We start from the raw sequence: 11635 nt of genomic DNA, 5'->3' as shown, positions 1-11635 counted from the left end.
TCAACACAGATCAGATCGGGTCTGTGGATGGAGGGTGGTGGGACATCGTGCCCTTGGTCGGGGTTTTTGGCAAAGCATGACAGCAGCGTCTGGCAGCAGCTCATTCGTATCTCGTTTCATCACAGCACATGTTCAGTCATCCACCTCGGCTGTATTTCTCTGGGAGAGGTGTTGTTTTGCACCGTTTCAGAGAGTAAACGGACATAGCCTAGCTGTGTTTTTGGGACTGCTTTTAGTTTGTTAGTCGCACAGTTATCTAATGTTCTATTGAAAAATCTTTTAAGTCTATTATTGTATAAATGTTTGTATAACAATAACTGGAAATGGATTAGGCTAGTAACTGTTGTCACGATACAAAAATTTTGACTCCGATACCTGACTAAAATATTATGGCAAGCCGTTTTAATCTAAAATATGCAAAGCGTTAGCTACTCATCGTAATTGCATTTTTACTAGTAACAATTCAATTACAGAGCTCTATAATTCAATTCCCACAAGTAACAATGCCAATTAAAGAGCTCTCTAAATCTATCCTTACTAGTTGCAATTACAATTAGAGAGCTCTACAGATAAATTTTACTAGGCATATGTCTCCATTGACTTCCATTCATTCATTTTTAATTTAACAGCTCTATAATTGAATTATTACTAGTAAGCAAGGGGGATCACACTCCTCAGCCTCCCCGGGAAGGTCTATGCCAGGGTACTGGAGAGGAGAATTCGTCTGATAGTGGAACCTCGGATCCAAGAGGAACAATGCGGTTTTCGTCCTGGAACAATGGACCAGCTCTATACCCTTTTCAGGGTGCTGGAGGGTTCATGGGAGTTTGCTCAACCAGTCCACACGTGTTTTGTGGATCTGGAGAAGGCATTCGACCATGTCCCCCACGGTGTCCTGTGGGGGGTGCTCTGGGAGTATGGGGTCCGGGGTCCTTTGCTAAGGGCTGTCCGGTCCCTGTATGACCGGAGCAGGAGTCTGGTTCGAATTGCTGGCAGTAAGTCGGACCTGTTCCCGGTGCGTGTTGGACTCCGGCAGGGCTGCCCTTTGTCTCCGGTCCTGTTCATTATTTTTATGGACAGGATTTCTAGGCGCAGCCAGGGGCTGGAGGGGGTCTGGTTTGGGGACCACAGGATCTCATCTCTGCTTTTTGCGGACGATGTTGTCCTGTTGGCTTCCTCGAACCAGGACCTACAGCGGGCACTGGGGCGGTTTGCAGCCCAGTGTGAAGCGGCTGGGATGGGAATCAGCACCTCTAAGTCTGAGGCCATGGTTCTCAGTCGGAAAAGGGTGGCTTGTCCTCTTCAGGTTGGTGGGGAGTTCCTACCCCAGGTGGAGGAGTTTAAGTATCTGGGGGTCTTGTTCACGAGTGAGGGAAGGATGGAGCGGGAGATCGACAGACGGATCGGTGCAGCTTCTGCAGTAATGCGGTCGATGTACCGGTCTGTCGTGGTGAAGAAAGAGCTGAGCTGTAAGGCGAAGCTCTCGATTTACCGGTCGATCTACGTTCCTACTCTCACCTGTGGTCATGAGCTTTGGGTTATAACCGAAAGGATAAGATCCCGGATACAGGCGGCTGAAATGAGTTTCCTCCGTAGGGTGGCTGGGCACTCCCTTAGAGATAGGGTGAGGAGCTCGGTCACTCGGAAGGAGCTCGGAGTAGACCCGCTGCTCCTTCACATCGAGAGAGGCCAGTTGAGGTGGCTCGGGCATCTGTTCCGGATGCCTCCTGGACGCCTCCCTGGGGAGGTGTTCCGGGCATGTCCCACCGGGAGGAGGCCCCAGGGAAGACCCAGGACACGCTGGAGTGACTACGTCTCTCGGCTGGCCTGGGAACGCCTCGGTGTTCCGCCGGAAGAGCTGGAGGAAGTGTCTGGGGAGAGGGAAGTCTGGGTGTCTCTGCTTAGACTGCTGCCCCCGCGACCCGGTCCCAGATAAGCGGATGAAAATGGATGGATGGATGCTAGTAAGCATTTCAATTAGAGAGCTCTACAACTGAATTCTTACTAGTAACAATTACAATTAGAGAGCTCTATAAATTCATTTTTACTAGTAAGAATTCCAATTACAGAGCTCTACAATTAAATTTTCACTAGTAAAAAACCCACATTAAAGATATGTTTAATTGCAGAGCTCTGTAATAGAATTAAAGAGCTCTCTAATTTAGTTCTTACTAGCAACAATTAAATTAGAGAGCTCTCTAAATGGAATTTTTTACTAGTAAAAACTGAATTAGAGAGCTCTTAAATTGGAATTATTACTAGTAAAAATTGATTTAGAGACCTCTCTAGTTTAGAAAAAAATTGATTCAGAGACCTCTCTAGCTTAGTATATTTTAGGCTAAACGGCTTGCCATATCCATTGACTTAAATTCTTTTTATTTTTATTTTTACTAGTAAGAATTACAATTAGAGAGCTCTACAACTGAATTGTTACTAGTAATCATTTCAATTTAAGAGCTCTCTAAATAAATTTTTACTATAATAATTCCAATTAGAGAGCTCTCCAATTCAGTTTTAATAGTAATAATTCAGATTAGAGCGCTCTCTAATTTAATTGTTGCTAGTAAGAACTGAATTAAAGAGCTCTTTAATTAGTTACACAGCTCTGCAATTAAACATATCTTTAATGTGTTTATTTACTAGTAAAAATTTAATTATAGAGCTTTGTAATTGCATTTTTACTAGTAGAGAGCTGGAATTGTTACTAGTAAAAATTCTGTTGTAGAGCTCTGTAATTAAAATGAATGGAAGCACTGGGGTTGCTCGCAGCAGAAGTTGCGCCAGTGAAGCGCCGCCGACGGAAGCGTCAGCCAATCAGGATCACAATATGCAAATACAGTAGCCAGGCGGCAGCCAATCACGTTAATCCTGTTCAAGAGCAGCAAACTGAGGATAAATTTTAAAATGGAGGAGAAACTCATTATTGCGGTGGGCAATCACCTGGTCCTTTAAGACCAATCGCTTTTTATGTACCAGGATTCATACCGGAGAGACCAGGCGTGGAAGGAGGTGGCAGAGGCCGTTGGTGAATCTGGTGTGTATTGGACCCGTTCATTGGCTGACGCTGCTATGACCATGGCGCAGTGCCAAACTTCAGCCACGCCTTCCGTCAAGCGTTGACGCTGACGCCCCGTGTGAACACACCGTAAATGCGGCTAAAGTAAACATTACGGCTCATAATCCCTCAGCAGAGAGGGGCGGGGCAAGCAGAGCTCATTTGCATTTAAAGGGCCCATGCGATAAAATGAGCTGATATTTTGCAGAGCTGATTTTGACAAGGTAAAGGGTTGTTTTTTTACACTACTATTGAGAATTTTTAACCAAAGTATATTAGAGACTTTTCATTAAGACCCTAAAGAATCATATGAACTTGTGGAAAATGGGCATCTGATGACAATGCGGAATCTTACCGGTTTTTAAAGTAGAGTATCGTGCTAACTATGATTACTAACTACAATTTTTGTCATGTAAACACAGCACTGAATATTGTGTGTATTCAGTTTATTGCATCTCCTGTGAACAAAAGATTATTGTATGAGATAAAGATAAACACTCGGTTACTAGTAGGTCTGGCCTTCATCTTTAGAAGAGTGCTGGTTATCTTGAGGACTCATGTTGAAAGAAGCTGGAGATGGAGACGGCCCCAAATCCCTTGACCTGCTTTGAGAAACTAGTTCAGCAGGCTGTCAAACGGTCACACCGGGGTAATCTTCACTGGTGAGGGATGATCTCTGCGCTGCTCCCATCTCTGCTGTCAGGAGGTCTGTCATGAGAGACCCAGGGACCAGCGGTTCTTGCGGACAGCAGACTTACATCCCCATAGTTCCCTTAAACTGGATCTCCTCTCAATAGACCGCAGACTACATTTCTGTCTCTCAGGTTCTCAGACAGGCACAGCCACACACACAAACAAAGGGTATTTTTGGTCTGAAAAATAAAGGTGCTTCACGATGCCATAGAAGAACCTTTTTGTCTAAATGGTTCTGTAAAGAACCTTTAACATCTGAAGAACTTTTCTGTTTCACAAAAGGTTCTTTGTGGTGAAAGAAAGTTCAACCTTTGACTGAATGGTTCCTTGTGGAACCAAAAATGGTTAATCTGTGGCATCGCTTGAAGAACCTTCCAAAGCACCTTTATTTTTAAGTGTGTAGCATTCACTATTAGCCTAGTTTGTTTACAGAGTACACACTATTTGTGGTCTCGACTGATTAGTGAAGAGGATGGAGACATAGAAAATAATAATATCTGGTTGCAAAAGGGTGGAAAATTTCTGGTAAATTTCCAAAAACTCTAAAAATCCCTGGAAGATTCCAAAAAAATCCTGGAAAGTTACCAAAATTTCTGGAATGTTTCAGAAATTTACTGGAAATTTTCCACTTTTTGGAAACCCTAGTAATAACAATGCCTAGCAGAAGCAAATGGACCAATTGTGAATGACTCTAAAGTAAAAGGGAGAGGAAGTAAAAAAAAATATGGCTAAAATATATTTCATTTCAACTTTAATATACTAAATATATTTCAAAATGTATTTCAGGGGCAAGAAAAACAAAAACATTTTCAGCCTTACAGTAGCTACATTTAGTCTAAATGCAAATGTGGATGAAATGGCCTCCTTATAGTAAAAAAGTATTTTAATATGCATTAATTTTTATAAACTAAATATAGTTTGTCTATTAACAAATGTACTGAAATATCGCTCAAGACTGATATATAATTTCATTTGAAGTACAATTTGTGCACAATGCACATTTCTTAATATTAAGGCTAAATATATTTTAATGAAACTTTTGATGATGTTTTTGTGGTCTTTAAATAATATCAGTCTTTAAATGTAAAATATTTAAAGTGTAACTAAAGTATACTTGGAATAGTTCCACTTTAGCGCAAACAAATATACTTAAGTACATCTTTACTTCAGCACTATTTCTTCACTCAATTAAAGTGCATTAAGTACCAAATAGACTTTAAATATACCAGTTTAGTATACTTAAAGTACCATTGAAGGGTATTTTTATTAAGTACATAATATGTGAATAGTGCATTTGTAATTGCAGTATACTTAGAATTAAATAAATGTATTTTAAATAAATTTATTTTGTTTTGTTATTATTTTTACATTGTCCTTCAGGATTTTTTGGTACAAGGCAGAATTCATGGTTCCATTGATCACAGCAAGTCTTCCAGATCCAGAAACAGCAAAACAGCCCCAGACCAGCAAACTACCTCCACTATATTTTACTGTTGGTGCGATGTTCTTTTTCTGAAATGCTGTGTTACTTTTACACCAGATGTAATGAGACACACACAAAGTTCAACTTTTGTCTCGTCAGTCCACAGAGTATTTTCCCAAAAGTCTTGGGGATCATCAAGATGTGTTCTGGCAAAACTGAGACGAGCCTTTATGTTCTTTTTGCTCAGCAGCCGTTTTCATCTTGGAACTCATTTTTGGCCATTTTGCCCAGTCTCTTTCTTATGGTGGAGTCATGAACACTGACCTTAACTGAGGCAAGAGAGCCCTGTAGTTCTTCAGATGTTGTTGTGGGGTCTTTTGTGAGCTCTTTTTGGGTCGTCGCTGTGCTCTTGGGGTAATTTCGGTCGGCCGGCCACTCCTGGGAAGGTTAACCACTGTTCCATGTTTTGGCCATTTGTGGATAATGCCTCTCACTGTGGTTCGCTGGAGTCCCAAAGCTTTAGAAATGGCTTTATAACCTTTTCCAAACTGATAGATCTCAATTACTTTCTTTCTCACTTGTTCCTGAATTTCTTTGGATCTCAACATGATGTGTACCTTTTGAGGATCTTTTGGTCTACTTCACTTTGTCAGGCAGGTTTTAAGTGATTTCTTGATTGTGAACAGGTGTGGCTGTAATCAGGCCTGGCTGTGGCTATAGAAACTGGAAACTGAACTCAGGTGTGATAAACCACAGTTAAGTTTTAACGGGGCGGGGGGACTTTTTCACACAGGGCCATGTGGGTTTGGATTTTTTTCCCCTTCATTTAAAAACTGCATGTTGTGTTTATTTGTGTTATCTTTGATTAATATTTAAATTAGTTTGATGATCTGAAACATTAAAGTGTGACAAACATGCAAAAAAATCAGGAAGGGGGCCAACACTTTTTCACACCACTGAAATAATAAAGAACATAATAAAAAATAATAAAGAAAAAATAAACAATAATAATGTTTAAAACATTGTTTTTATCCAAAGAAACCTCTGCGGAAAGTTCTATTTTCAAACATTTGGGATAGCAAAACCTTTGGGATAGCAAAGCAGTCAATGCAAACTAATTAAACTAACGAATCGCTGTCTGTGCATCAACTCATCATAGGATTCCTCTCAAATCCTGACCTTTATCACTGTTTGACCTTGAGAGAGACGTAGCCCAGCTCTTTCTAGAACAAACACACCTTCCATCCGCTGGGAGCCGCGAGGACCGACTGAGGCGCTCTCACACACACAGCGGGACAACACACCATCAGAAGCCAAAAGACTCTCACAAACACACAGACAGTAACTATAAATACAAGCAGTTGGTAAGTGATAGCTGGAGCGGCTCTTGGCATGTTAATCAGGCTTTCTTTTGCCGTGGGCTATTTAGAGGATTCACCAACACGCCACGCTGAGTTCCCTCACTGCTCCATTCAAGGACAAAAGCATCTCAAATGGATATTTATTATCTTTGCTCTTGGCCAATATCCATACTTATTACAGCAAACACACACTCATGGCTAGCCACTGAATAAAATATAAATGTAAAATGAGACCAGAGTTATTTCAAATGTTTTATCTGTTTAAAGTGTGCCCTATAAATATTTTCTTTAATAAATTGGTGTTTAACGTCAAAAATATACACAGATTTCTATATTTTTTTCACAAAACGTTGAATGCAAATAAATAGCACTGGTAAAAATTAGTCACTTTCTGTAACATATTGAATACAACTCTAAACAACAACAACCAATTGTAAAAAGTGAAAGTACTAAGTTTAAAAAGCAGTCCTAAAAATGTCATGCAACCTGTACACATGGAATTCTGTTATTATTGTCTAAATTTGAACCTTTTTTTAAAAAAAAAAAAAAAAGAAAAAGAACAAATACACTGATACACCGACACATAAAGAGTGTCAACACTACTTGAAACACTATATTATGCATCATTAATATGCATTAATATATAATTAATTTGAGGTGAAATCACTGTTAGATTTTTTTTTGTTAAGTGCTGTTTGTGAAATCCTTGTAAAATGTGTCATTTAAAGTTCTTTTTAAGTTCTCTAACTCCCCCTATAGGACACACTGAATAAATTCAGTGAAGATAGTTACTTGTTTTCCATTAGTTTCAAGGTGAAAGTTTTGAAGCCACGATTTTCTGGTTTTAGAAAATGACTTAGTGGTGACATATATATAATTTATTATTTTGTTTTCATGCAAATTTAATACTACAGTATTTTAGGGTAGAGATACATTTCAATGTATTGATCAAATCAATGCTTTATGAACATGTTGATCAGAAACCAAGTCACATCCTTCTACTCAAACCAATGTTCTTTTAAAACTGGAGTAAGTCTTTTCTGCGCTTCTAACGTCTTCTTGCGGAACTACAAAAACAAAGCATTTTTTCAAACAAATTTGTGGTCACATCTCCCTCAACTTAGCATAAACACAACTCTATAAACAGGTAAAATTAGGCTACTTTTAATAAAAGCTCTAACACATCAGGGATACTTTTAACTTGAAGTTTAGCTTACCTGTTGAGAAAAAACTCAAGTTCGTTGTACTGATCGAAACTCAAATATCACATTAAATTCCTCATGTTGAAATCTTGTGAAAACAAAAACACTGTCAGTGCTTTCCCTTGTTTACCATTGTCTGTCTCTTTATTTTGGCAAGTCTTCCAGTTTTAGCTTGCACTTCTGTAATGGAATCTTAATGTAAATACTAAATGTGTTTTAATTATGCGGAAGTAGTGCTGAAATCCAACTAAAGATATACTTAGGTAGATCTGATTGTGCTAAATTGGAACTATTGCAAGTATACTTTAGATACAATTTAAATATTTAGCTTTTAGAGAAGTAGTTCACTTCCAGAACAAAAATGTACAGATAATGTACTCACCCCCTTGTCATCCTAGTTGTTCATGTCTTTCTTTCTTCAGTCGTAAAGAAATTATGTTTTTTGAGAAAAACATTTCAGGAATTTTCTCTAGTGGATGTCTATGGTTCCCGTGAGTTTGAACCTATAAAACACAGTTTAGATGCGGCTTCAAATGCCTCTGAAAGAGTCTTATCTAGTGAAATGATCAGTTATTTACAGAACAAATTATAATTTGTACACTTATTCACTACAAATGCTTGTCTTGTCTAGCTCTGCAATGCGCATATGTACTCTGAAAATCTCATTTCTCATCTCATTTTCTCCTCCAACTTCAAAATCGTCCTACATCGCTGCAGAAGTACCGACCCAGTGTTTACAAAGTGAACGTGCAAAGAAGGTCAAATGCCCTTTACAAAAAAAAGGTAAAACAACGATGTAGGACGATTTTGAAGTTGGAGGAGAAAATGAGATGAGAGTTATGCTGTCTTGATAAAAAAGTGCATCTGTGGCATTTTAGTGGTTAAAAAGCGTATAAATTGTAAAAAAAAAAATTTTTTGAAAATAAGCAATCGTTTTGACCAAAAGCGTAGTTACTGCGCTTTGCCTTTGGACGGCAGTATAGTTAGTGTAAAATAAATGCATTTTAAATCTACTTTTTTACTAGTGGTCTTATTTACTTCCAGCTATTTTTTTAAAGAAAATTTTAGAAAATAAGCGATCGTTTTGCTAGGTAAGACCATTCTTCCTCGGCTGGGATTGTTCAAAGAGCCCTTTGAATCTGCATTTTGGAAGTTAAAACTCATGGACACCATTCAAGTCCTTTATAAAGAGAAAATTCCTGAAATGTTTTCCTCAAAGAACATAATTTCTTTATGACTGAAGAAATAAAGACATGAACATCTTGGATGTTGGAGGTGAGTACATTATCTGTAACTTTTTGTTCTGGAATTAAACTAATCATTTAAAGACCCCATCAATAGTGGCATTAAATCATATTTTAGTCTTAATATTGAGAAATGTGCATTGTGCACAAGTACTACTCCACATAAAGTTGAATAACAATTTTTAAATCGGTTTTGAGTGATACGTCAGTAATTATGATAATAGAGTTGAACTATACTGCGCTCCAAAGGTAAAGTGCAGTAACTACGCCAACACTGAAAGTGAGAAAAATGCCTTTAAAATTTTTACGCCAGCTAGTCAAACATTTTGACACTCTTGTTTCTCTGAAACGGGACCAAATTGAACCAGGAGACTTTGCCACAAGACAAAACAGTTGTCACAAAGTCCATTTTAAGCCTTAACTCAATTTTGACCAAATGCGTAGTTACTGCGCTTTGTCTTTGTATTTTCTGGGTAGTAGCACAATTTTACTGTTTATTGCATTTTATTCTTCTTCTCGTTATGTACCTACCGCAGCTAATGAATACATTTCTCCATGTAAATGTATGGTTAGAATAATCAGTAAAATTAACATGCCTAAAGTTGTATTTATAGCGACTACTGTAAGGCACCGGCAGAAAATCGGTTAAAGTCGGCACACTTCTGTGGCCCTGTGGCACGATGGCTGCTGCCCAATAAAGCTGCTGGTTTCCCCTGGGCTGCTAGTTCAGTTCTCTAGATGCTGGTTGCTTTCACACTATTTATTTAGTGTGACACATCTCCAATTAAAGTGTGCAGAGAGCTGCATTCCCCCCTCTCTCCTCCTCACAAACCCTCTATCATAAAGAGAGAAAGACAAAGAAAGAGAGAAAGAGGGAGAATATTCTGCCTTCCAGCGATGATTGCAGTCATTTCCCACTGTGGCGGTTCGGAGTCTTGCCCTGAGAGGTGCTCTGAATTATAATTGTGAGGTGAACGGAAGCTCTTTTTCCGTATGACAGCACAGCTAGTGAACACAGATACCATGACCTTATAAAATGAGCACTTTAATCGATCAAGTTTATTTTGGTTGCCGTCATATTTCAGCCTAATCACAATGCAGACTTCATTAAATAACCTATATATAGTAATTTAAGTTTTTTCATGCATTTTTTCGATGCAATATGCCTGCCTTACTTTCATGCCTAATTTAAATAATAAGAACTTCATGAACTGAACTTGGTGTGTCATATAAGGGAGACTTAGAAAATGTGCAGTGGTTTTCCTGGACCGGAGCCAGAATTGTGCCCTAGAGCCATTGAAGTTAGTTTTCTAAAGGCAATGGAACCGATTGACTACATGTTATTTTGACGTCTCTGCATGTGCATGCAGCATCCAGCACATCAGCCTGACTTCCATTTAAAGTGGAAAGCCTTAAAGGATTAGTTCACTTCCAGAACAAACATTTACACATAATTTACTCACACTCTTGTCACCCAAGATGTTCATTATGTTTTTTGAGGAAATTTGGATTTCTCTCCATATAACTTCCAAATAACTTCCAAAATGCAATTGAAATGCAGCTTTAAAGGGCTCTAGCTGAGGAAGAAGGGTCTTATCTAGTGAACAAAGATTGGATATATCAAAAATATATATACACAATTTATACACTTTTTAAGCTCAAATGCTCATCTTGTCTAGCTCTGCGTGAACATGCATACTCTATGCACTCTGATTAAAGACAGTCAGGATATGTTGAAAAACTTTTTACCTTTTACCTTTTTTTAACCTTCAGAGTATGCATGCACATCACAGAGCTAGGCAAGATGAGCATTTGAGGTTAAAAAGTATATAAATTGTACATTTTATTTAGAAAGTAACCAATGGTTTCGCTAGATAAGACCCTTATGTTTTTGTTATGGTGAGCAAAGACTTATGTGACCTTTAAGACTTGTCCACAAGGAAAGACATCATGGGTGGGGAAAGACCAGCGAATGACTAATCTTTCTTTTTTGGCTTGCCTGTGGAACATCCTACTGAGTTGTAGCTAAAGCTTTCATCATGCCAACGACAACTGCACACAGGGTATGCGACACAATCTGTAATGCACTAATAAAACAGTCATCATCCAAAGACCCATTCAGAAGCTGAAGTGGAGGAGACTGCTGAAGGTTTTGAGAGGTTAAGCAGGCATGCTGCTTTTAGGTGGCCAGTACTTTACGATGCCATGGAAGAACAACTTTTGTCTAAATGAGAAGAACCTTTAACATCTGAAGAACCTTTCTGTTTCACAAAAGGTTCTTCAGATTTTAAAAAGGCAAGCAAGAAACGGTTCTTTAAAGAACCTTTGACTGAATGGTTCTTTGTGGAACCAAAAATGGTTCTTCTATGGCATCACTTGAAGAACCCTTTGAAGCACCTTTATTTTTACGAGTGTAGGAGCTATCAAAATAGCCCACAATGGACATTTTTGTTGGTTTGCAGAGGTCCGTGCATGACTCCAGTGTCTTAAAAAAGTCATGTTTATGTCTCAAGATCATACCCTCCACCTGGCCTTTTCATCCTTGTTTGAAAGAGCCTCATTACACTTTTTAAAGTACCCCTAAAAGGCATTGTTGAAGCATGCTTTAACCCAGTGGCTCTTAATCCTGGTTCGGGGGGACCCCTGCTCTGCACATT

The sequence above is a fragment of the Garra rufa genome, chromosome 10 (assembly GCF_049309525.1).
Source record: "Garra rufa chromosome 10, GarRuf1.0, whole genome shotgun sequence".
Classification (NCBI taxonomy): Eukaryota; Metazoa; Chordata; class Actinopteri; order Cypriniformes; family Cyprinidae; genus Garra; species Garra rufa.
The sequence above is the reverse complement of the archived record's forward strand: the minus strand, read 5'-3'. Positions refer to the sequence as shown.